A 26,212-nucleotide genomic window follows, 5' to 3' on the forward strand; every position below is an offset into this window, starting at 1 on the left:
ACATCCCCATTAACAGTACATTTTCCTAGTGAACATTTTGTAAGTGAAAAGATAATGGGAAAGAAAGAGGCTATGCTGGAAAAGATAGAGGATGACATATTTGTAAAGAAGATTTGTTTGGAGACATAGAGGTTATTTCTAACATGTTAAGACAGTTTATGGTTAAGAGAGGTTTGTTAAAGGTTATTCTCTAAGTGGTTTATATATAGTGGGGGACTAGCTATAAAAGATTGTTAATGTAGTAGAAACACATAGTAGAAAGCTAGTTAACTAGATTTTAATGAAACGTCAAATTTGTATCCCAAACAAACTTCTGAAAAGAAATATATATGAATACAGGTATGCAAATTGGAGCTTGAAAGAAATTGCTTCTGAAAGAAATTGGAACAATGAAATTCTAATAAAAATGGAATAAAGTGGGATTCATCAATAAACAATATTCAAATGTTAACAAAATAATGATAAACAATATTTTGTGAATTCCAGAATAACAATTCCATGGTTTTCAATGTATTAAATTCTGGTATGTGTACATGCTGTCCTTATGTACAGAAAAGAAATGAGTCTAATTCTAGACAATAATATTTTTAGAAAGTTTTTTTGTAATTACAGGGAAATGGTCTACTAAGGCGGTCTGTACAAACTGTTTATATAAGAACCCGTAATCTGGCAGAGCGCTTAGAGAACAATAGAAAATAAAAATTATTAAATTATATTAATTACCAAATAATAAATGATGCCTTATGTTATATTGTTGCTGCTTATCTTAAACAAATTGACAAATTTGTTTTTGGCATAATATATGGTATATATATTAATCCAAGGTAAAAAAACTGGAAAAATATAGACAGTGGGACCAGGTTGAAAAACTTAGGTATGCTGCTATGTTTACATGGTATTTTTTAGTTTAACATGTTATGGAAATTATCATTATGTTTTAATTGTTTAATAATCATTTAGGCTTTTATCTGTATCGAGATATATTTATAATATTAATATTGTATTAATGTTACTCAATGTATGGTATATTTTTGTTATGTTGAAAATTATAATTAAAAAATGATTCAATATTAGTATGTATTTTAAAATATATAATATTACATATATTTAAAATTCATATGTATATGATATATTTTATTTATTTATATTCATATTTATACAGTATTTCACAATATTATTTATCATGTTTCATTTATATTTTAATTGCATATTTATATTCATCAATGTTTTCGGCAGGGGATCATTTTTTTTATGAGAAATTGGTTCAGTAATATTTGTGAGATATGACGAATTATATATCTTAAAAAAGCATTAATTTAATGGTTCAATGTGTTGATTTATGCCTCCTGATGATGTTTCTTTATTCTAGTCTGTTTCATCTGGGTGTTCTAATTCATTGCAATCGTTCATAAATTCTATAAGCAATTTGTGTTCTTTCGCTGACTTTCAGCCTAGCAGACTTGCTTTACAGAAACATGTCCATTACTCTTTCCCAGCCATCAACATTGTAAATTTCGCCAATCTGCATTGTTGCCCTGTCAAGCTATCTGCTGCAGGCGAGGATTAGATCCTTCAAGGAACAGGTCCACAAGGCTTGAGGATTCACCTAGTGTCTTTAATTGCCAGCAATGCAAAAGTTCAATGCAGAGCAAAAAATCCCAAGTCAGATTGGCCCTGGGCTCTCACCTGATTCAGTCTCAATTCTTTTCTGGGAGGCTCCCCGCCTGGCTTTCCATCATTCTCAGTCTCTCACAGGAACAGTGGTCCAACAGCAACCCTCCAGTTGAAGGTCTATGATTACAGTTTCAGAAGCATGCATCATTCCCTTTCCTTTCTGATGGTCTCCCACTAGGTAGGTTCCTCCACAGTTCTATATCTCTCTAGTCCTCCAGTTCATGCTAGCCCGACTACCCTGGCTTCCTGAGAGTGGGGGGCTTTATTAGGGCAGGGACCATTAGGCACTTGGCAGCCAACATGTCAGTGGCCTGGTACTAAAGCCCTTAGAAATGAACGCCGTATTCCTAGCCAAGCTTCCTTCAGACTCTCTCTGGCAATCCACCATTGGTCTTCCAAATGGACAACATGTCAGTGCAACCCCCCCCCAGGCAAGCAGGGTGGGTCAACAGTCCTAGGCCCCTGCTGCTCCAGAAGCACTCAGACGAGTAGTCTCTGAACCAGGTAGTTGCAGATCTGATCTTCCGCAAATGGGGACAGCCTTGCTGCGACATTTTTGCCACCCCCTTCAACAGCAAATGCAGCAACTACTTCATCCTTCTTCCGCTTCCTGGTCATTCTCCCAAAGACGCTCTAGTCCACGATTGGCCTCAGGGACTTCTTTATGCCTTCCCTCCATTTCCCCTGATACTGAAACCCATACAGAAAGCAATGTCGTTGGGTTGCGAAATGATCCTCATTGCCCCCTACTGGCCTCGACAGATATGATTCCCATTCCTGCACCATTACCTTCTCGAGCAGCCTTGGACTCTGGATCCGATTCCAGACCTACTGATTCATCAGTCAGGTGGACTGCATCAATCCCTTCAAACACTCCAGCTCACAGCTTGGTTGCTCCACTTCCAACCTTAGCCAGGCTTCCCAGCATTTCCCCGGCCGTACGCAAAATTATTGTCTCCTCTCACAAGTCCACCACTAGAAGGACTTTTGCTAGCAAATGGAAAGGTTTTTCTTGTTGGGCAGAGGCTAGTAACATAGATCCCTTTTCAGCCCCCAGTCCACGAAATCTGAGTTCTTAGCAGAACTTTTTCATTCTGGGTCCGCTTCTGCTACAATCCGGATTCAATTAGCGGCCATCTCAAACTTTCATGTTGGGTTGTCTAATGCAAACATTATGTCTCATAAGCTGTGTAAAGCTTTTCTAAGAGGGACTACTCTCCTTAGACCCCCAGTGAGAGACCTCCCCCCTCCTCCTTGGGACCTAAACGTGGTACTAACCTCCTTAGTTATGCCTGGTACTAACCTCCTTAGTTATGCCCCCTTTTGAACCTGCAGCGTCCTGCTCCATTAAGTTTCTATCCTGGAAAACTCTCTTTCTGGTAGCTATTACTTCAGCCAGACATGTCTCTGAACTTCAGGCACTATGTATCCGTCCTCCATACTTAGTTTTTCATGAGGACATGGTTGCTCTGAGGACTAATCCCTCTTTCCTTCCTAAAGTCTGCTTAGAAAATAATTTAAACCAATCTATAATACCTGTGTTTTTTCCTAACCACACCAACAAGGCAGAATACAAATTACATCAATTGGATGTTCATAGACAATTGCGTTTTTACCTGCATAGGACAAAAGATATAAGGAAGTCAGACCAACTATTCCTTTCCTATGCTCTGGGCAAACAAGGTCTCCCAGTTTCCAAAGTGACCTTATCCAGATGGTTGTCTCACATTATTACTTTCATCTATCAACTGAGAAACAAAGAGTTATCTATCAAACCAAAAGGTCATTCTACTAGGGCTTTGGCCATCTCTGTAGCCTTCCAGTCTAGGTTGCCCATGGACTCTATCTATGCTGCTGCTACGTGGGCAAACCCTCATACCTTTATTTCTCATTACAAGCTAGATATGGTCTCCAGGAGCAGAGCTAACTTTGGTTCCACTGTTCTGAAAAGTCTGTTCCAATGAGCCGCCCAGGATTGTAGGTGCTAGGGATGCTGTCCCAACCAGCAAGAACGAAGGCGAGATAGACAACTTAACATAAAGAAGTTATGTACCTACCATAACATTCCATGTTAGTTGTCTTCATCTCGCCTTCTTTCTTGTGTCCCACCTTCCATCCCCCTATCCTATTGGACCGAGAGGAGTTCAAGTTTCACTGGCTGAGTGTTCTCTGGTGGTTTCCTCTATTGACTTACAGAGTATGACAGGTGTGCTTAACATTTTGTTTGGAGAGGTTCATTCTCTAGCTATGGCTAGGGTTAGCTATTTCAAACGAGATCTGGGTAGCTAGCACTAGGCATCATGGGATAAGGGGTAGCCTTGAGCCAGTAAACAGCTCTCGAGCTATAGAAGATGGCCGAGTCAGAGCCGAGGATTGGCTCCGATCCCAACCAGCAAGAAAGAAGGCAAGATGAAGACAACTAACATGGAACGTTATGGTAGGTACATAACTTCTTTTTCTCTAAATTCCCAGCTATACTCTCAACAAATGTCCTCAACAAATATGGAAATGGGCAAAATCCATAGCGCTTTTGAGGGTAGTCATTATTTATTTTCGTGTGTGTTTGAGTACTTTTAAATACCATAAATAATTTGAATTTTCAACACGGATTAATACAGAGAGAACAAACACCTTAAAGACTAAAGGATGCTCAAAAATGATGTAAGGAAGGTTCCCCTAAGTATAGGCTCTATATGCATAAAATAGTTTTCCAGAGGCAGCCATGGAATTGAAACAGTGGTACTTCAAGAATGAGTGGGGCAGACATAACTTATTCTAACTGATTAACAAGGAAATACATTGTATCCATTAGGAAATAGGTGGGTCAAGCGATTTGTATATGTTCCTTATTATTTGTGCCTGCCCCTTATTAGTTTGTGCAGTGGCAGTATCATAGACAATGAGGTTTATCCAAGGTGTGATTATTGCTAATTGAAAACTAATCCCATGTTAGTTTGATGTCCAGAGGTAGCCCTTTGGTGAAAAACACCTGTAAAATGTTTAGGAGAAGAAAAGCATAATATTAGCCTCATGACTATATAGTGAACAATGATTAAGTTATTATACGAATCATTGCTATCGGAATTTTAAAAAGAAAAAAAATGCATGGACATTAAATTGCAGGCTGAGAACTAGATGCCTAGCCTGATCTTTTTAGCTCTGGGATAGCACTTTTGGCATAAAGAGAAGCAGCTTGTTGCTTTGGCCACTAGCAGGAGGAGTCCAAATGTAAAGGAGTTCGTTAATGCATTCTCAGTTTTCACCAAATTAGTTTTGCCAGTTGACGTGAACTTGTTTGTTAGTTCATTGTTCATTCTTAGGCCTTGACCTTGGCAATGCCCAGTACATTTTTTAAAGAATTATTTTTAGGGACACTGATTTTCTATTTTTGAAGAAATACTGGTAAATACAAAATTTAGACTCTCTGAGTATTGGAAAGACAGTAGATTTTGGTAAGTCAGAGCTCACTTTCAGTGTAACTTGTATTCCTTCTCACATTATAGCTTATAAAACAGTCATCTTGTTAGTGATATAAAAGAGAAAATGTATGTATTCACTATTTATTTACTTCTGCTGATCAGTTTCATTAGGTTTATGATCCGTTGTCAACAAACGCTATTAGATTGTGCCATCCCAATAGTGTAGAGAGGTTGAGAGGAATGTTCAACTCAAGTGTAATCCATCACTTTTTCTCCCAAGACTGTCTGTTTTTGGTGGGATTAGGAGGGACGTAGCAAATTTTGTTTTAAAAAGAAACATTTTTATTAAATCATCATGTATTAGCCTTTAGCGCGGCTGCAAAATAAACCACAAACTAATAAGCTTAGTAACTAAGCTTATTAGTCCATGGTTTATTTTGCAGCTAAGCTTATTAGTTTGCGGCGCCCCTGTGAGGAAGCCGTGGCTCCCCAGGGCACCGCGGCACACACTTTGGAAACCCCCGGTGTAAAGTGTTCATGAAAAGAGCCCTACATTTGAAAAAACCTTATAAAGACCCTTTGAATTCTTGGGACATGACTATGGTTCTGCAGTCTTTGATCCTTTCCCCAACCGGCAGCTACCTGTCATTTAAAGTTTCTTTCATGGAAGACCATTTTTCTATTAGCCATTACCCCTGCCAGAAGAATTTCTGAATTTCAAGCACTATCTTCAAAACCTCCATATTTGATATTTCATAAGGATAGAGTTTCACTAAGAACAAATCCATCTTTTCTTCCTAAGGTGGTCTCAGAAAATAATATTAATCAGACCATTAACGTACCTGTTTTCTTTCTAAATTTCTCTAAAAAGGTGACTATTGTTTGCATATGCTGGATGTTCACAGACAGTTATGCTTCTATATCAAGATATTTGTCTCCTTTTCTGGTCCATCCCGAGGGAAATCTATTTCAAAAGTCACCTTGGCTAGGTGGTTAAGAGGCTGTTTTACTTTCAAATACAATAAGGACAGCACAGCGGAGCAAAGGTTGCATTGTCGCCTCACAGGGAGAGGTTCTCCGGTTTGATTCTCGGCTGGGGTGCCTTCTATGCGGAGTCTGCATGTCCTCCCTGAGTTAGTGTGGGTTTCCTCTGGGTGCTCTGGTTTCCTCCCATGTTACAAAGGCATGTAACTGGAGCTTTTCTCATTGGCCTCTTCTGAAAATTGGCTTTGTTCCAAGTCTGACTTTCCCATTAAACAAATGTTAAATAAATAAAATACAAAGAATTGTTATTTACCAGTGCCAGTGAGAGCGCATTCCACTAGGGCAATAGCCACATCTGATGTTGTGGTTCTCAGGAATATCCCTCCATAAGGCCACCCAAGCTCTAAATTAGCTGGGGACTCTGTCCCAAAGATCAAGGATAAATGAAGATTGACATCAGATAAAGAAGTTATGTACTTGCCATAATGTTCCATCTGTGTTGTCGATCTTCATTTATCCTTGGCACCCCACCCTCCTTCCCCCGGCTGAAGACTCCTTGGAGGATCGGTTGCTTGTCCTGGTAACTTTATATTTTATCACATTTGACCTTGGATGTAGCCTCTTCAATTCCAAATAAATAAATACATATATCTAGGTCCCCTTCATAACACTGAAATTTCATAACTGTGAATTTCATAACGGTGAATTTCATAACATTGAGACCAAAACATTGAATGTGTGCTTCATAACATTGAAAACTACAATGCATATGTAAATAACATCATCTCCACCTACAACACCACCTAACAAACAAACACACTTTCTACTACGTTTCTGCAGGGGGGCAAGCTCTTCTGCACCCCCCATGTGGGGAGCTCTGTCCCCCACACCCCTCATAAATTAAATATATCGCACTACAGTGGAAAAAAGTTAATTTCCTAACCTCACTGTATCATACACTGTGAGTAATGTAGTAGAAAGTGTGTTTGTTAGTTAGGTGTTGTATGTGGAGGTGATATTATTTACTTTTTCAATGTAGTTTTCAGTGTTATGAAGCATACTTTCATGAGTTTTCCATGTTTTGGGTTTTCAGTGTTTAGAATTTTCAATGTAATCGTCTCAATGTTATGAAATTCAACTTTATGAAATTTCAGTGTTATGAAGGGGACCCATATATATATATATATATATATATATATATATATATGAGTCCACTTCTTATAATCGAAATAATAGAATCTCGATTTTCAGTATATCGAGTCGATAATATCGAACCCTCACAAACACGAAACATCATAATTACGAACACTCACAACATCGAATCTAACAAAACACAAAGAAATACATAACCTTCCCCCCAAAACAACACATAAACACTACAAAAATAAAACTGATACCACCATACATTTCTGCAAGGGGGCAAGCCCCCCCCCCTGCAACCCCCACACCCCTGATACTTATATAGACCAACTCCAAGGTTGCACTAATCTGAACAAAAAGGAGCACACACCTTACCTGACTTACCCTACACTCCCACTGCAGACATACATTTCTGCAAGGGGCAAGCCCTGCAACCCCACACCCTGATACTTGTATAGACCAACTCCAAGGTTGCACTAATCTGAACAAAAAGGAGCACACACCTTACCTGACTTACCCTACACTCCCACTGCAGACAGTCATACTTAAACTCACTAATAACACACACAAACACACGCTACACATGTACAAAAATCATCACATTCAGCACTCACACACACATCCTCTAACCCACCTACCCCAGCCTACTTCTACAACTCCCCACAACTAAACATTAATACATTAATATTAAAACCTTTAAAAATTGAACACCTACCTGAATCTCCATACAGACATGAACATCGCCTGGCATACCACACAACCCTTAAAGTAGTAGCACACACACACTTACACACCATAGTAAACGCAACACAGATTCGGTAAACAAAGATTCGACAAATTGCACTTGCGGCATTCTCGTCTCGAAATACTGAAATTTGAGATTTCAGTATTTTAAGTTTAAGAAGTGGACCTAATATATAGATATATATATATATATATATATATATATATATATATATATATATAGATATATATATACACACATATATATATATATATATATATATATATATATATATATATATATATATATATATATATATATATATATATATATATATACACACACACACACACGCAAAATGTGACACAAAATGCTTATTTCTTAAGAGTTCAAACCCTTTAACTGGTTATAAGCAGTTCAAAAATTATGATGCACTGTGATAAGTCTCTTAATCAGATGCAAGCATATTAATAGTATTTCAGGGAGCAATAATTGTGAAACCTGTGTCCCTAATTCACTTTTTGTTTTATTTTCATTTTGTTTTTATGACTTTAGAAGACATGCAGCATAATGCTTATTTCCAGGCATCTACTGTACTGACCTTACAACTCTGTTTACTTCTGTCATCACATCATCTAGTGTAATTGAATAGCCAAGACAGATATTTTTTGTGGGTAACTAGCTTGTTACTATGTACGGGTTATATGAATTAATGTTGAGACCCAAGGAGAAATAGTAAGACTACATGAACTGTAAATTAAAAGGATCCACGTTTGCTATTTTTAATTTGTCATGTATTACCTTGCACAGTGTTTCAGGCAGTTGAATTTTTGGTTTTGAATTGCCTGTAAAATAGTCAGCAAATAATAAGAAAACAGTTATGGAAATGATGTGATTATTGCACTACAGTAGTTTATGGATTGTCTTTGATTGATTAAATAGATGGATACCATTTTCTGTTAGCTAAAGGAAACTCTTCACCCCCCCCCCAGGCTGGCCTTCATAAGTGAACTAGGCAGCCACCTAGAACATTGTACATATAGTGCCACTGTTTCCATGTTTAGTTTTTGTTGTAAAGCGAATAAGTATTTCATTTATTTGCTCTAATAGATAAATACATATGACACAGCACTCTGTTAAAGCAAAACACACCTGCAGCGTGATGGCACCGAAAGGGGAAGTGCTCTACATTAGACTTTAACATTGGAAGGTCATTGAGAAGAGACCTCAGAACATTCCAGTATAGACCAGAAGGCATGCAAGAAGCATGCCCAGCGTGTTTTTGAACAGCAGCAACATTTATAAATCTGTAATGCCTGGCTTTACTGACTGGCAGCAGTCTTCAGTAATTTGCCAGAAAAATTATAAACAAACACATTCAAAAACTGAGAAAACTAATAACCTCATGCATATCTAAACTAGCCCTAAGTGGAGATATCCACCCCAACCCTGGCCCTACCATCTCCAACCCCAATCCTCACAATCAGACTAGAAACCACAACTTCTCCCATATTAAAGCCAATAGAAAGCCAAGTGACTTCCTTCTACTAAGCCTAAATATTAGAAGTATATCCAACAAAGTCCATGAACTCCATGCCACCATAGACTTGTACTTCCCAGATATAGTCATCCTGACAGAAACCTGGCTAAAACCTCACATTACCAGTGAGCAAATACTCCCCACAGGTTATGGCATACTAAGAGCAGACCGGCTAAACAAGAAAGCAGGCGGTGTAGCTATAATATTTAAACAGCATCTAAACATCCAGATCTTAAAATCATCAGCTCCACAAATAGGCAGTGAAGAAATAATATATACCAACCTCAAAATAAACCAAAACAAAACCATCAACATAATTGGATGCTACTTCCCACCTGGCCAAAACATCCCTCCACTAGAAAACCTCTTCAGCTGGGCTATCCACCATCTCCCCCAAGAAACTATCATTTTAAGTGATTTCAATATTGACTGGCAATCCTGTTCTGGCAACCATCCAACCCATCATGTAAACCTTCATGGCTTCACCCAACTAGTCCAGTCGCCAACCACGATAAATAAAAACTCCAGCAAGCACACTACCCTGGACTAGATACTAGTCAGTAAGAGCCCCAGTCATATATAACAGGCTGCTTATCAGATAGCCTCAGTGATCACTCCCCAACATTTCTGCTCAAAAAATACCTATACCAAGCTAAACCTGTCATCTACCGTCAAATACGTAAAAACCTAAACTTTAACCCACTCGCATTCATCTCATCCCTCAAAGAATGTAACTGGCATCCTCTAAAGTACCTCAGCCTTGATGACGCAGTTGAATTTTTTAATACTACCTTCCTGAGCATCCTTAATTATCATGCCCCCGTAAGACTTTCCAGAATCAAAGCACAACCCTCCTCGTGGCTACAGAAAACCACTAAGTGAGAAATGAAAAACGGGGATAAAGCTTGGGAGCAGTGGCGTAAAACCAAAACCCCCTCAACTAGACAGAAATTCCTAGAACTACGCAATAGAGTCAAAAAGCTAATGAAACAGGACAAATTCCAATACTACCAGTCTGCCCTAGACTCCTCTCAACACAGCCCCAAACAATTCTGGTCCTCCATAAACTCCACCCTGGTAAAGTCATTACCCCTCCTCCTAACATCCCTCACTCCTCAGAAAATATTGCTACCTCATTCAGCACACACATCACACAAACCATACTGTTACTAGCTAAAGAACACAACACCCTTCCTCTCCAACCCACACCTTCAACTAGTAATCTCCCCACTGCCTTCTCTTTTTCTCCTGTACCTACCTCCAACTTAAAAAAAACTCTTAACTAAACTTAAGCCCACCAGATTAGCAGCAGACAACCTCCCAAGTGAATACCTACAAATCGCAGCTGATGCTGTGGCCTACCCAGTATCCATCTTGATTAACCAATCTCGGTCAGAAAGTTACGTTCCCACACTGTGGAAAGTATCACATATAATTCCCCTCCACAAAGGCGGACCCTCCACAGAACTAACCAATTACTGCCCCATAGCTATTCTCTCTCCACTCTCCAAAATACAAGAGAGATGCATACACTCTCAGGTTTCAGACTACCTCCTTACAAACAACCTCCTTTTCAACACACAGCATGGTTTCCGACCAAACCATAGCACCACCACTGCCTTACTCTCCTTTACTAACACTATCCTTCAGCATAAAAACAATGGCTATCTCTCCTCTGCTACTTTCCTAGACCTATCTAAAGCATTTGACATGGTACCACACAAACAACTTATCTCTGTCCTCAATAACCTATTCTTTTCACAATCGGTCACCAACTGGTTTCAGAGTTACCTGTCTAACCACCAACAATCTGTATTATGGCAGAATGACATATCTCCTCAACTACCTGTCTCCATAGGGGTTCCCCAAGGACCCATCCTTGGACCCCTACTCTTCTCTGTTTTCACCAATAATCTAGTCTCTGCCACCAAACATGGCACACTCATACAGTACGCAGATGATTCATCCATCATCTGCTCAGCCCAGTCCCTACCCAAACTGCAAAAAGTCACACAGGAAGCCTTTTCATCTGTTGAAACTTGGTTATCTGATGCCCAATTAATACTCAACCCAAACAAAACTAAGCTACTCATCTTCCAACCCACCGAACATACTCAAAACAACTCTCACTTTAACATCGCAGCAAAAGACAGCACCACTATATACCCAACTGAACACACCAAATTGCTAGGAGTGGAAATAGACAATAAACTAAAATTTGACATTCACATATCCTTGACCATAAAAAAGTCCACAATAAACTAGGAGCGCTATATAGAAATAAGCAACTTCTCACCAAAGCAGCAAAGATTTCAATAGCAAATTCCCACCTTATCTCCACCCTACTTTATGCCTGTCCAATATATACCAACCTAAGGCAATGCGATTTAAACAAGCTAGAGACCTGCTACAACAAAATCGCCAAATTCGCCACATGGGCATCCTACCATAGTCACCACTGTCTCTCACTTGCTGAACTGGGCTGGCTTGAACTCCCTCACCTCCTTCAATGGTATCAACTCTCACTTGCCCACAAACTAGTAAATGATCCACTAAATGTCCCATCCCTCCAGAATCTACTCCAACCATATCGCACCACCAGACCACTAAGATCCAGCAACAAAAATCACTTGCAGATCACTAAAGCCAATAACTCTGCTGGTGAAGCACTATTCTCTTGCACCATAGCCAAATTATGGAACTCCCTCCCACCCACAATTACCTCCATACCATCATGCACCCTCTTCAAAACTTTACTAAAAGCGCACCTAAAAACATGCTGGCTATGCCCTTGCAACTCCCACTCTAATATCACTCTCCCCATCCAACCACTAACTTTCTTTCCACCCTACTAACTACCTTGATTATAGCAAGCTCAGATGCTCATAAGCCAGTACTTATTATACAGCAGGAACTTCTTCTTGTAACATTTGTTAATGTCTGTTATGTACTTCACAGATAAAGATTCTAGTTGTCTACTGATGTACTATGTTCTGCATCTGTAAATATGTTGTAAGTAATTGCTATGTTAAATTGTTAATCACTATGTAATCCAATGTAACTACTGTCTGTTTATTTTAACTGTGGAGCTTTTCTCCCCGGGCCACGGCTGAAAATGGACCTACGTCCAGTCGGACACTCCCGGTCAACAAATATAAATAAATAAATAAATTACAAGGGACAGGTCAAAATATAAAAGATGGTCATGGACATTCAGTAGAATTCTGGACAGCTGAGAGGAATGCAATGTGACTGAAGATCGAAGATGAGATAAGTATTAATATTATTATTTTTACAATGATGTTGACAGTGGTGAAACAAATATTTCCAACAAAATTTCTGTCTTTATGATTTGTGTAGGGCACCTTGAAATACTTTAATGTGCAGCAACTTGTTTGTGTGGAGGTGAAATAATATTACATAGCCATCAGATGTTGTAGCTGTAACTGCTGGGTGGGAGTTGAGGTTCCCTAGAAGAAAGGAACTGTCCTTCTTGTCATTTGTTGAATTTAAACAGTCACTCTCTGGTTTTGCAGGAAAAGTTTGCATTTGTGACAGGCAAGATGGACTACTTAACTGGATACCTGATATTCACAAACAGAGTGGATATAATTGCTGAGGGTGTTTTTGGAAGAAAATGACTAGCTGTCTGCTGCTGTTTAGCTTATGATTCTGGTTTTGTGGAATTAATGTGATTTATGTGAGTACATGTGCAGTACTTTAACATATGGTAACTGCTTATTTGAAACAAAGTTGAAATACATTACACTTCATCAGCTTTTATCACAGTCAGATGTCAGAATTAAACATAGAAGTGTCTTTAACTGCTAGATGGGGTTTATCTGCATAAAAGTAACTGACCCTCTTGTCACTTGCTCAGTTAAACAGTCATTTATTTATTTATTAACATTTGATTACTAGCAAAGCCCGACTAGGTAGAAGCCCATTTTCTGGAGGCCTGGGGAGAAAAGCTCCAAATTATTACAAAATATTTTAAGAACAGTAATTGTGCAATCTTCAAAAATAAAACAAAAACATCTGCAGTTTAAATAATTATAACAAATTAGACATAATATAAAAACATTGGTTAAGAATTGATTCAATGTATATGACAATAATTTATTATTTAGAGAAATTTTAGAAAAAATAAAGGCAAGTTTGTCTGATACAAATAGGAATTGTAATATGAAGTGAGGGAAAACAGATTTAAGGTATATTTAGAGAGAAAGTCAAGGAAGAGAATTAGATAGCAGTAAGGAAGTATGTGAAGAAGGGAGAGTAAGGAGTTATAAGGAATGAAAAGGTACTTGTTGACATTTAGGGATATAGTTTATCCTGGCTTTAAGCAAGACCACAGCCAGGTTTTAGCTTGGAAGTCTTTCAGAGTGGTTTTGAAAGACGGGAGGGAATGTATACATCTGATGGATACAGGTAAGCAGTTCCAGGCCTTAGTAACCTTTTATAAGTACAGACAATGCCCATCTCTCAAAAAAGGGGGATAGAATGCATTGCAGAATTTACAGACCTTAAGAGCTTCTTGGGGCCTGGTGGCTCCCACGCATTGTCTGTTTAAGTGGATTTTGACCTGCGCTTAGTAGTCGCCTATGCCCTGAGCCTCACCTAGTCTAAAACCAGCTCTATCATAGGTTTACAGAAGGTCACTGCAACTTGTGTGAGGGGCTGGTGACAATGTCGTTCTTACTTTGAAATTCCTTCCATACCTCAGAAGTCACTATATCTTGTGTTGGGCTGGGGATGATGTGGTCATTATTTCTTTAACGTTCCTCACAGACTTCAGAGGGTTGCATAGAGGGCCACTATAGCTTTGTATAAGAGCACTGCACTGTCCAGAAGTAACATGTTGGAAATATTATTGCATTTTTTTATTTTCCTCACAATCAAACATCAGATGCCTATACAGGTGGCTATCTTTTGAAGAGAGTAAAGCATGCTGTTTATATATGTCTGACAGCACAGCATATGTGTTCTGTGTATGTTTTCAGTTTGTCCCAGTCTGACATCAAAAGGGTACATGGAAGGTGGCTAGCTTTTGGGAGTAGGGAGTGAGGAGGCATGCTGTATGTATGTATGACAGCAGCAGCTTGAAATATATGACTGTGGGCATTTCTGCCTTAATTTTCATCCCATTTTAACACCGGGGGACATAATGTGACATTTGTACTCCTAGAGCAGTGACATTTGCACTCCTAGAACTAAACTATCCAGCACACCTGACACATTTTCAGAGAATTGATCAAGGAGCTTTCCAAGTTTGTTTTGGGTAACTTACCTATGGATATCCAGAAAACAGTGGATACCCAAATATCTATTATACAATCTTCCTCTTATGTAGCCATGAGACTGTTCTCTAGCACAGCTGATAGTACTTAAAGGGTAGCTGGCACAGGTATTACCATGTGATGTTATGCCTATGCCTAATGCTATGACATTTCACAGAAAGCTTTAAGACATCCTTCAGAAATGCTCCCTATGATGGTACACCATTGTTTGGACCAAAAGTGAAAGAAATGCTTACCAGAAGTGAACAAGATGGTAAGACATTGTCTGCTAGAGAAATCAATTTTTTCTACTTCGCAAACATCCTTTTCTAGGAATCAAAGAGGAGGTAGGAAAATGTGTTTTTTTAAAGTCCAAAGTTTTTCACCAGAACACTCCTGGGGACATGCCTCCCTGAGGCAGAGGAGGGGGGAGCCTGACGACTTTAACCATAAGGCAGAGATGGTTCGCAAAATCAAGGTTTCCATGGGCTGTTCACTGAGAAACCTCATCAGTGTCACTGAACATTTGCCCGATTTCTGCACTCTAGAGGCATTTGGGGGATGCTTTTCCTTGTATCCTCTAGCCTGGCAAACAGTAACCACTGATTCATGGGTGTTAAGGATCATCACCAAAGGTTATACAATACCCTTTTTAGATTCCCCGAGGGCAAAACTAAAAATTCCAGATACTCCACCCAATCAGTTGGAATCTGCAGTAACAGAGGTTTCAAAGTTGCTAGACAAAAGAATCATCCAAACAGTCCCCCAGACCAGCAACAATCTGGAGTCTATTCCAGGTTCTTTTTAGTTCCAAAAAAGACAGGAGACCTTAGACCAATATTGGCTCTCAGCAGTCTAAACTGATATGTCAAACAGATAAAATTCCAGATTGTCATGGTATATTCCCTTCCACCTCTTTTGAGGAATGATAATTTGATAAGCTTCATCCATCTCCAGGACACCTACTGTCATATAAAGATCCAGAGACAGTCCAGGAGATTCCTCCATTTCCTGCTGGGAACAAATCACTCTCAGTTCAGAGCACTGCCATTTAGTCTAACCACAGCCTCATGCAATCCATGTCTTCCCATTCCTGTATTTAGATTTTTGGCTTCTAACTGCTACCTCCAAGGATCTACTATTACAACACCAGTCAGACTATCTATCCCTGGCAATTCACTTGGGAATGTCAAAAACCTTCAACAAAAGCAAACTAACTCCTCTCAGAGCATAGCACTGCCAAATAGACAGTACATCAGAGCAAAAATTCCCCTGGCAAGAGTCAAATCTTTAAGGTTCATAGGTTCATACTAGGCTATCTGCCCTAGGGCATTTATAAGCCTAGCCGGAATGTGTTTGGCTTTCGCCACCCATTTTAAATTTATTTTGCTATGCCCTTTTTCAAGGTTAGTATACTGTGCCTCTGTCTAACAGTGACACAGAAGTGATACCCGGGGTAAACCTACGATCTCCCATCCACTCATCAAGATTCCTCTTGAAGAGAGTCAATGAGGGACTCTGCCTAACCTAGACTGGGATTTTATTCCAGAGTGAAGGAAGCCTCTGGGTTATGAATCTGTCCCTCCAGCATGTCCTATTTATTTCAGTGCTGAGGTTCAGGTCTCTCGAGCGCGTAGCTCGATGGCATTTGGATTTTCTGAGGTACAGCATGTCCATAAATTCCGGGTTGGACATGGCTTTATACGTCAGGCACAGATCGCCTCTGAACAGGCGGTATGCCACTGAGTAGAGCTGGAGTTTCTTTAACCGGGCAGCATATGGCATCTGTTTGAGCCCTTTGATCCTCTTGGTGAGGTACTTTAGGGGTCTTTCCAGTTGCTGCAGGTGTCTGGTAAGGTACATCCCAAAAGGGGCATTGTACTCAATTATGGGCCTGATGAGGGATGAGTAAAAAGGCACGATGACCTTCCCTGATCTAGATGTGAATCCCTTCATGATTAGGTGGGCTATATAAAATGTTTTTCTAACCACTTTGGCCACGTGGTTGTCAAATGAGAGATTGCTATCAACTTGGGGCCCCAGGTCCCTAATTACTTCTTCTGTACTTAATGGATTACCACCTATGTGGTAATTTGTGGGCACTTTGTTTTTGCCAATGGGGATGACTATACACTTTTTGGCATTTAGCTTGAGGCCATGGCTCTGGTACCAGTTGTCTGTTTCTATGAGGCCCTTTTGGAGGATGCTTTTGTCGGCTGGAGAGTCAGTTATGGCGCCCAGTTTGCAGTCATCTGCGAACTTGGTCAGCCACAGTCCTTCCGTGTTGGCCTATACCTCCGAGAAATATATACCGAACAAGAGAGGTCCCAGGGCTGAGCCTTGTGGGACATCACTTGTAACTGGTTTGGAGTCTGACATGGCTCCAGCAATTCTAACCATGTGGGTTCTGTCCTTGAGCCAGTTTGCAATCCATCTAGTGACATAGGGGTTTATATTTAAGCTGGTGAGCTTATCTATAATGCCCGAGTGGGGTATTGTAGCAAAGGCTTTTGCGAGGTCCAGGTAGGCTGTGTGGACCCACCTTCCCCTCGTCAATGGCCTTGGTGACTGTTTCAAAGAAATCAACCAGGTTTAAGAGGCAGGATCTGCCCTTAACAAAGCCGAACTGGGTAGGATCCAGTGTCTGTAGGTCCCCAATATCTTTATTTATGAGGTTCATGATGATCCTTTCCATAACTTTGCAGACCAAGCTGGTCAGGCTTATGGGGCGATAGTTTCCAGGATCCGTTGAGGCACCACCTTTATGGAGAGGGACCACTGTTGCTGTATGCCACTCTTTGGGCACATATCCTGTAGTAAGGCTGAGATTGAACAGTAGTTTTATGTTTGGGTTTAGCTCTTCTTGGAGTTCATATAGGACACAGCCCGGGACACCGTCTGGTCCCACTGATGCTGTGTTTTTTGCTTTGGAGAGGGCGGCTCTTACCTGAGCATCTGAGATGTCAGGGGGGCAGCACTCTGCTGGGATAGATATTTGCCCTTTTGGTGGGGAGGGGGGGGAGTTTGCGCTGAACCTGTCAGCTAGGGTGTTGGAAATGTCTGTGGGTTCGGTGTATTTTTTGTCATTTTGGACTAATTCTGAGCATATCTGGGAATTACCACCCAGGTTCCTAACATAACTAAAGAAAGCCTTGTGATTATCCTTAGTGTCCTGTGCAATTTTTCTCTCGAAGCTGGCCTTAGACAATTTTATGAGTGCCCGTAGTTTTTTGCTAATACTGATCAGTGATGCCTTCCCTTTTTGGGATTTTGCTCTATCATTTAGTAGCTTCCTCCTTCTATTGTATAGTTTGTTTATGGCTGGGGTCCACCAGACAGGGCGTCTGCCTTTGGAGGATTGGGTCTTGGTTTTATTTGGGATCGCATGATCCATGCATTCCTGAAGGTGTTCATAGAATGCGTTTATAAAGGATTCTGCAGTCTGGGCCGTATTTTCCACAGGCCCAGGGGCTTTGAAGGATTCCACCTCGGATTTGAGGAGTGTGAAATTTGCTTTAGAGTAGTTTTTCACTGTGGTTTTCTGGGCAGGGGGTGGGGTCGGGATGTGAATATCCAGTGAGATTAGTTTATGGTCTGATCTTACCAGTGAGGGATACACTTCTGGTCTGGAGCATAGAGTCCCCATGTTGGTGATGATCAGGTCCAGTATGTTTTCCTCTCTTGTGGGAGTGGTAACAAGTTGTTCCATAGCATTTGAGTTTATAAATTCTAGGAACCTTTGGGCTAGGGTGTTGGAGCTAGAGTAATGCTCCCAGTCTATGTTTGGGTAGTTGAAGTCGCCCAATATAATGGTGTTTGGAGAGACCTTCATATTTTCCAGTGTTCTCAGGAAGGCCGAGTGGGGTTCCTGGGTTTGGGAGGGTGGTCCTGTAGCAGGCTATAAACTGGAAGGCAGTTTTACCCACTGTTAGTTGCACATGGATAGTCTCTGATGCTTCGTGCTTTGCCACCAACCTGGAGGTGTGGGTATCTTTGATGAATATCGATACTCCCGCTCCTTTTGTGGTTCGGTCCAAGTTTTGGGGCCGAAAAGCATGGTATGAGGTATAACCTGGTAGTACTGGGGTGCTCTCGGGAGCCCTGAACCAGATTTCTGTTACTGCACAGATATTGATGTTCTCCATGCTAAGGAGAGTTTCGAGTGTGTGCAACTTGAGGTTTAGACTTCTGGCGTTGAGTAGCATTACTCTTAGTTTCTTAACCCTTGTGATACCTATGGAGGTGGGTTTGCCTTTTGAGCCTTGCCTAAAAAAGGCACTATGGGGGTAGCAAGAGCCTTTGCCAATATCCGAAAGCCCAGGGGTGACAGGTGCAAGCCTTCCCTAGCGAAGCATCGTGGCTTGTCGAGCATATCATCCCAAGCTGACAGGCATTGGATCCCCTTTGAATAACACCAGTACTTAAGCCAATTGTTGAAATTGATCATCTTGTCTTCATATTGTGGCATCATTCTTGGTGAGGGTAAGATGCTACTCAAGGTCAGGGTCATACCGGCCTGGGCTACATGCTCAGAGAGCTCCTCTATGTCTCTTTTCATGTACTTGCCTTGGAGTGACCTGAGTGCTTGTGTTATGTGGCGGATCCTAGCGCCTGACAGGCTGCTCACCATGACCCTGTCCTTGTTCAGCCTGGTGAGCGGGACGTCAGTGTGCCTGACGATAGAGTCACCTATTACAAGTGTATCAGGTGTGTTGTTTAGTCTTAAGGGCTGTGACTGTTCTGCACACTGGCTTTGTGAGATATGTGTTGCACGTGTTTTGTTTTGGGGTAGCGGTTGCTTGGGTGTCTGCTTTGGAGGTCTCTGCTGCTTAGGCAGATCTTTATTTAGAGCTTCCGAGTATGTTTTTGTGTGAGTATGTGTTTGGTTTGCTGTCATGGTAGGTCTATGTGAGACTGGAATTGTAGTGAGTGTGGTTTCCTTCTCCTCCTGACTGGTTTTGCCAGTACTGAGTTGAGAGAGCTTAGCCTCCAGTTTGGCTATATGGTTGCATCTCTCACATGTGTTGGAATTTGTTGGGAGGAGGAGAGGGTTGTCTGTGTACATGAGGCAGATGTAACATTGCCTCAAGATTCCCAGATTCACCAGCTGGACCGGAGAGGAGATTGACAACTGACCTTTGGACATGCTAGAATAATATTGGGAATTCCTTTATAATTGAAAACAAGGGCCAGTGGGGAGTGAGGGTGTAGTGCTTTTAATTTTTAGTGCTGACATATAATTGCTTTAGTGAGCAAGTGCCAGGTAACTTAAGTGCAATGTGTTACAGGTAACTTAAATGCAAAAACGACAAACAGTAACTTTCTTTCAAGTGAAACAAGGAAATAAGTACAGTAAGCAATGCAGATATCACTAGTGATCCACAGAAGTGCTGAGAAGCCGCGTATTAGGTGGAATTAGTGTTCCAGGGAAATAACAAGCAAACAAACAACAAGCATATAAACAAAGCTAGATTCAGCAGGCCTGGATCTAGTCTATGCTACAGCAAACAAGGTGTACCGATTTCAATAAGATACAGTTCAAATATTCAGGCACTATAAACCTTTAACCAGAAATTCCCAGCTCAGAAGGGCAGAGTCCTGCCTCTTCTCCCACAAGAGTGCAGACCACGAACCGTCTTAATGTAAAATAACTGGCCTGAAGCCCAAGTGCTTAAACCAGAACTAATACACTTTAAGAATAACAGACACTGGGCTCTCAATCAGCATTTCCCAACTTAGAAGGATGAAAGCTACCTGTCCTGCCACCACAGTGCATGCCACAAACTTTCCTAATGTAAAACAACTGGTCTGAAGCCCAAGTGCGTAATCCAAAAGACTTAGAATGATAGCTACACTTTAATCAAGTTATTACCAAGCAGTAATAAATACAATTGAATACTTTAGAGAATGCCTGGATTAGTGCCCAAGTTACACAAACAAAGCTAGATCCAGCAGGCCCGACTCCAGTCTATGCCACAGCAAACAAGGCGCACCAACTTCAGTAAGAAGCAGTTCAGATATGCATGCACTATAAGCCTTTAACCAGAAATTCCCAGCTCAGAAGGGCAGAGTCCAGCCTCTCCTCCCACAAGAGTGCAGACCACGAACCCTCTTAATGTAAAATAACTGGCCTGAAAGCCCAAGTGCTTAAACCAGAATTAATACACTTTTAGAATAACAGACCCTGAGCCCTCAATCAGCAGTTCCCAACCTAGAAGGATGTAAGCTACCTGTTCTGCCTCTACAGTGCAGACCACAAACCCTCTCAGTGCAAAACAACTGGTCCGAAGCCGAAGTGTTTAAACCAAAAGGCTTAGAATGAGTTACACCAAGCAGTAATAAATACAATTGAGTACTTTTAAGATGATGCAAAAGTAAAATAAAGTAGGTAGAAACACAAGTACAGTAAAAGCAGATGATTTTTTTTTCTGAACAAGTGCTGAGATCAAAGAAACAGATTTGAGTGCTGAAACCAGAAAACTGGCTAGTTATAAGAAAAAAAAAATAAGCTAGAAGGCTTCCCTCCAACACAAAAGGGCTTGGGGGCTCAGAAGCCTACAAATAGTCTATACCACTTAACAGGAAAGGCAGGAAACAAGCTTATTTATTTTTTTTTCTGTTTCCCAGATGCTCTCTTTGTACACAGTAGGAGCGCCTGAAATCAGAATATGATCTCACTGCACTCAGTTGAGTGAGCAAATGAGATGGGCCCAGAAGGAGTATCCAAACACAAATTTACAAGAGGGGCGGGCAGTTTCAAGGCCACTAAGATTAACACCAAAACAAAAACAGGGAGGGTGGGTGGGACTAACTGAAGAGCAGAGTCAAAACTTCCAGTTCAGTTAATATTCCTGCAACACAGTTAAAATCAACTTAAATACTGTATTTTTAGAAAAAAAAGTGCAGATAAAGGTACTTAAATTCTCTTATATGTCCAGTTGAATACAGCTAGTTCTTAGCCGGCCAAAGCTTAGGTTTTTAAGCAGAAAATATTTCACACTGTACCACTTAAATAGGCAAGGACAGGAAATCAAAGAATGTGGCTAACCCCACATATTTAATTACTAGCAAATAATAAAATTCAGCAAACACTGACTAACTTCCAGTTCAGTTAATATTCCTGCAACACAGTTAAAATCAACTTAAATACTGTATTTTTGAAAAATAAAAGTGCAGATAAATTAAATTCTCTTATATGTCCAGTTGAATACAGCTAGTTCTTAGCCGGCCAAAGCTGAGGTTTTTAAGCAGAAAATATTTCACACTGTACCACTTAAATAGGCAAGGACAGGAAATCAAAGAATGTGGCTACCCCCACACCTGTAATTACTAGCAAATAATAAAATTCAGCAAACACTGACTAACTTCCAGTTCAGTTAATATTCCTGCAACACAGTTAAAATCAACTTAAATACTGTATTTTTGGAAAAAAAAAGTGCAGATAAAGGTACTTAAATTCTCTTATACGTCCAGTTGAATACAGCTAGTTCTTAGCCAGCCAAAGCTGAGGTTTTTAAGCAGAAAATATTTCACACTGTACCACTTAAATAGTCAAGGACAGGAAATCAAAGAATGTGGCTACCCCCACACCTTTAATTACTAGCAAATAATAACATTCAGCAAACACTGACTAACTTCCAGTTCAGTTAATATTCCTGCAACACAGTTAAAATCAACTTAAATACTGTATTTTTGAAAAAAAGTGCAGATAAAGGTACTTAAATTCTCTTATACGTCCAGTTGAATACAGCTAGTTCTTAGCCGGCCAAAGCTGAGGTTTTTAAGCAGAAAATATTTCACACTGTACCACTTAAATAGGCAAGGACAGGAAATCAAAGAATGTGGCTATCCCCACACCTGTAATTACTAGCAAATAATAAAATTCAGCAAACACTGACTAACTTCCAGTTCAGTTAATATTCCTGCAACACAGTTAAAATCAACTTAAATACTGTATTTTTAGAAAAAAAGTGCAGATAAAGGTACTTAAATTCTCTTATATGTCCAGTTGAATACAGCTAGTTCTTAGATGGCCAAAGCTGAGGTTTTTAAGCAGAAAATATTTCACACTGTACCACTTAAATAGGCAAGGACAGGAAATCAAAGAATATGGCTACCCCCACACCTGTGATTACTAGCAAATAATAAAATTCAGCAAACACTGACTAACTTCCAGTTCAGTTAATATTCCTGCAACACAGTTAAAATCAACTTAAATACTGTATTTTTAGAAAAAAAGTGCAGATAAAGGTACTTAAATTCTCTTATATGTCCAGTTGAATACAGCTAGTTCTTAGCCAGCCAAAGCTGAGGTTTTTAAGCAGAAAATATTTCACACTGTACCACTTAAATAGGCAAGGACAGGAAATCAAAGAATGTGGCTACCCCCACAGTACTTCAAGTGTTACAACACCGTCGACCTCAAGTAAGACTCATTTATGACTCTTAGGACTGATGGCCTCCTATGGTCCTTTTGGCCAGGTATCATGTGAGAGTCCTACAGTGGACACTAGCAGCACAAGGGTCATGGAAACTTTAACCTCTACAGGATTCATCTGATGTAAGTGTGCAGGGATCATATACAATAGTGGATTACATCCCAGACAATTGTTCAGGGCAGATCCTTCTGTCCAGTTGCTCCCAAAGCCACAGTCACCACCGTCGCCTCCCTTCTAGGGTGGGTGGAGCATTATGAAGGGAAGACCGTTCAAGGGATGTAGTGATCAACAGAAGTCAAACTTCATATCAGTTTCTTGGAGTTTAGGGTGGTCCTCCTAATGTTGCAGGCTTTTCGGGACTTCCTGCCCAAGGATGTGATCACCACCCACTTGGGACAACATTTCAATGGTCTAGTCCATCAACAAACAAGGTGGAGCATGGTCATTCCCTCATTTCTCTGAAGCCATGAGAGTTTGGCAGTGGGCAATGTCTTCAAATCGCTTCTAGTAGCAATGCACATCTCTGGCACATCCAATATTCTGGTGAACAAATTGAGCAGAACTCTATTGCCTCACGAGCAGTCACTCAAAATAACAGTGCAATGTAGATTTTCAGCCACTGGGGCCAACCTTGCTGCAACCTTTATGCTTTGTGCCTGAATGACAAATGCAGAAGTTACTTCAAGCTCATTTCTTCACAGGGATGGTCACTGAGAGGTGCTGTGCTCCATTTTTTGATCCCAGGTCTCCTTTCCACCTTTCCACAAATTCTCCTCATTATCACATGCATTCAGAAAGTCATGAAATGCAAGACTTGGGTAATCCTTGTTGCCCTGTTTTGGCCTCTGCAGGTATAGTCCCCATTTTTTGGCCTCATCGTCTGTATCCACCATGGGTTCTGTATCCCATTCCAGATCTCCACAGTCACCCATCCGGGTTTCCTCTACTAGATCTCCAGGCCCTAAAACTAACCACATGGTTTCTCTAATTTTAAAAATTGCCAGAGATGCCAGGCTTTCTGCCCCATAAGTCCATATTATCTGTTTCTCTCAATAGGATTCAACCAAGAAGATTTACAAAAATAGATGCACACAATTTTCTGTATGGGCCTCTTCAAAGGGATTAGACCCTTTTTCAGCCCAGTTACCTAAGATTTTAGAGTTTCTTTCTGAACCTTTTATGGCAGGCTCTAGTTACTCTGCAATTAAACTCCAAATAGCCACCATTTCAGACTTTCAGATAGGACATAATGATGCCTGTATTGCTTCTCTTGAGGCTCCTGTCTTGGAAAACTGTATTTCTGGTTCCATTACATCTGCAAAATGTGTTTTGGAATTATAAGCACTTTCATGCAAATCTCCAGTCCTTATTTTTATTAAGGACAGGATCTCACTAAAGACAAATCCCACCTTCCTTTCCAAGGTGACTTGGAATCTAACTTGAACCAACAAATAGATTTACCTGTGTTCTTTCCAAACTTTTCTAACAAAGGATAATTTACTCTATATACCTTATACATTCATAGACAAGTCACCTTCTTACCTACACTGTACTAAGGACTTCAGAAAATCTTGATGAATTGTTTATATCCTTTTCCAAGACAAAGCTGAGACATTGTGTGTCTAAAGTTAGAATTTCAAAGTGATTAACTGATTGCATTTTCTTCATTCATAAGTCTAAAGGGCTGTCCCTACATTCTAAACATAAGACTCATTCTGCCAGAGCAATGGCAACCTCTGAAGCATTTGCAAAAAGAGTACCTGTTAGTGATATATGTGCTGCGACAACTTGGTCTGCAACTCATGCCTTAGTATCTCATTGTAAGTTAGATGTGTAGTCTGTGACTTGAACATCTTTTTGCACTGCCATATTCAGAAATATCATTCCTTGAGTCCACACAGGTCCTTTTTTGGGTAGAGTGGGAAACTGTCCCACATGTTGAAGCAGAAGAAAATAGGCAAAATTGGATGCAAACGTGATATACTTACCATAATGTTAAATCTATGTTGTCTTATTTTTGTCTGATTCAACTCCACTCCCTCCCTCCTTCCCCTTTCAGATAGTCATTTTTTTCTTCTTGGGATTGATTAGACCTTGTCTGGATCCTGTCTGCCCATTGTTCCACTTTTCTCTATATTAGATTTCTCTCAGTATTTTCTCCTTTTCCCCATTACTTCCTACATTATTTAAGACCAATTGGTGTCAGTTAGCAAACTTGATCTGAAGTAATTCAGACAGGAGAGTAGAATTGTGGGTAGGAGAGGAGTCAGAGCTGTTGGATCCAGTACTCTGGTATAAGGTACCAAGGTCAGATCTGACATGCCACATGTTGAACCAGATGAAAATAAGACAACACAGATCTAACATTATAGTAAGTGCATACCTTTTGTTTTAAAGAAGCTCTAAAATGCACCTCAGAGCATCCAGAACCATCTTGGCTTTGAGGGGGTCTAGCCGCCCCTAGCCCCCCAGCTTAATGCACTTCTTTTCACTGCAGTTGTTACTAGTTGTCTTGATGATTTAGGATGTGCTGAAAGGATGGAGGAAGAAGCAGAGCTGAAGAGTAAGACTTAATGCCTTTCCATAATCATGGTTTTCATTCAGGTCATCACTGGATGAAAAGGTTGTTTAAAAATTTAAAATGCAGTTTAGCGCATCTGTTACCCTTCTGAGGGCCAAGTGGTCTTACTGCAGTTATTTCTGCTAGAGTTATTATAGGTGTGTTGGTCAGTTAGAATGTGCTGAAAGGATGAAGGAAAAAAGTTTTCAATCAAGCTATCAGTGGACGAAAAGGATGTTTAGAAGAAATTCTAAAATGCATCTTAGAACATATTGATATCTTCCCCCAGCTTAATGCAATTGTTTCCTCCACAGTAAGTGAATGAATAACTTTAGAAAAAAATGACACTGTGCAGGTGCCGCTCATCATCCTACATGCATGCAGCACCATTTGCTTCATGTGTCTATACTCCATTAGAATGTGCAGTTGCTGCATGGCATCCTGCAGGCCATAG

General features: G+C 40.3%; 1 protein-coding gene and 1 pseudogene across 1 annotated transcript in view; both read left to right on the plus strand.

The window, feature by feature from the left end:
- The window catches only part of SPA17 (sperm autoantigenic protein 17), an 804,953-nt gene that overhangs the window by 605,703 nt on the left and 173,038 nt on the right, over positions 1-26,212 (plus strand). The window lies entirely within an intron of this gene.
- On the plus strand, positions 4,545-4,692 carry LOC122809855 (annotated as a pseudogene).

Source organism: Protopterus annectens, chromosome 8.part0 (assembly GCF_019279795.1).
Source record: "Protopterus annectens isolate FY-2018-M chromosome 8.part0, PAN1.0, whole genome shotgun sequence".
NCBI classification, from domain to species: Eukaryota; Metazoa; Chordata; order Ceratodontiformes; family Protopteridae; genus Protopterus; species Protopterus annectens.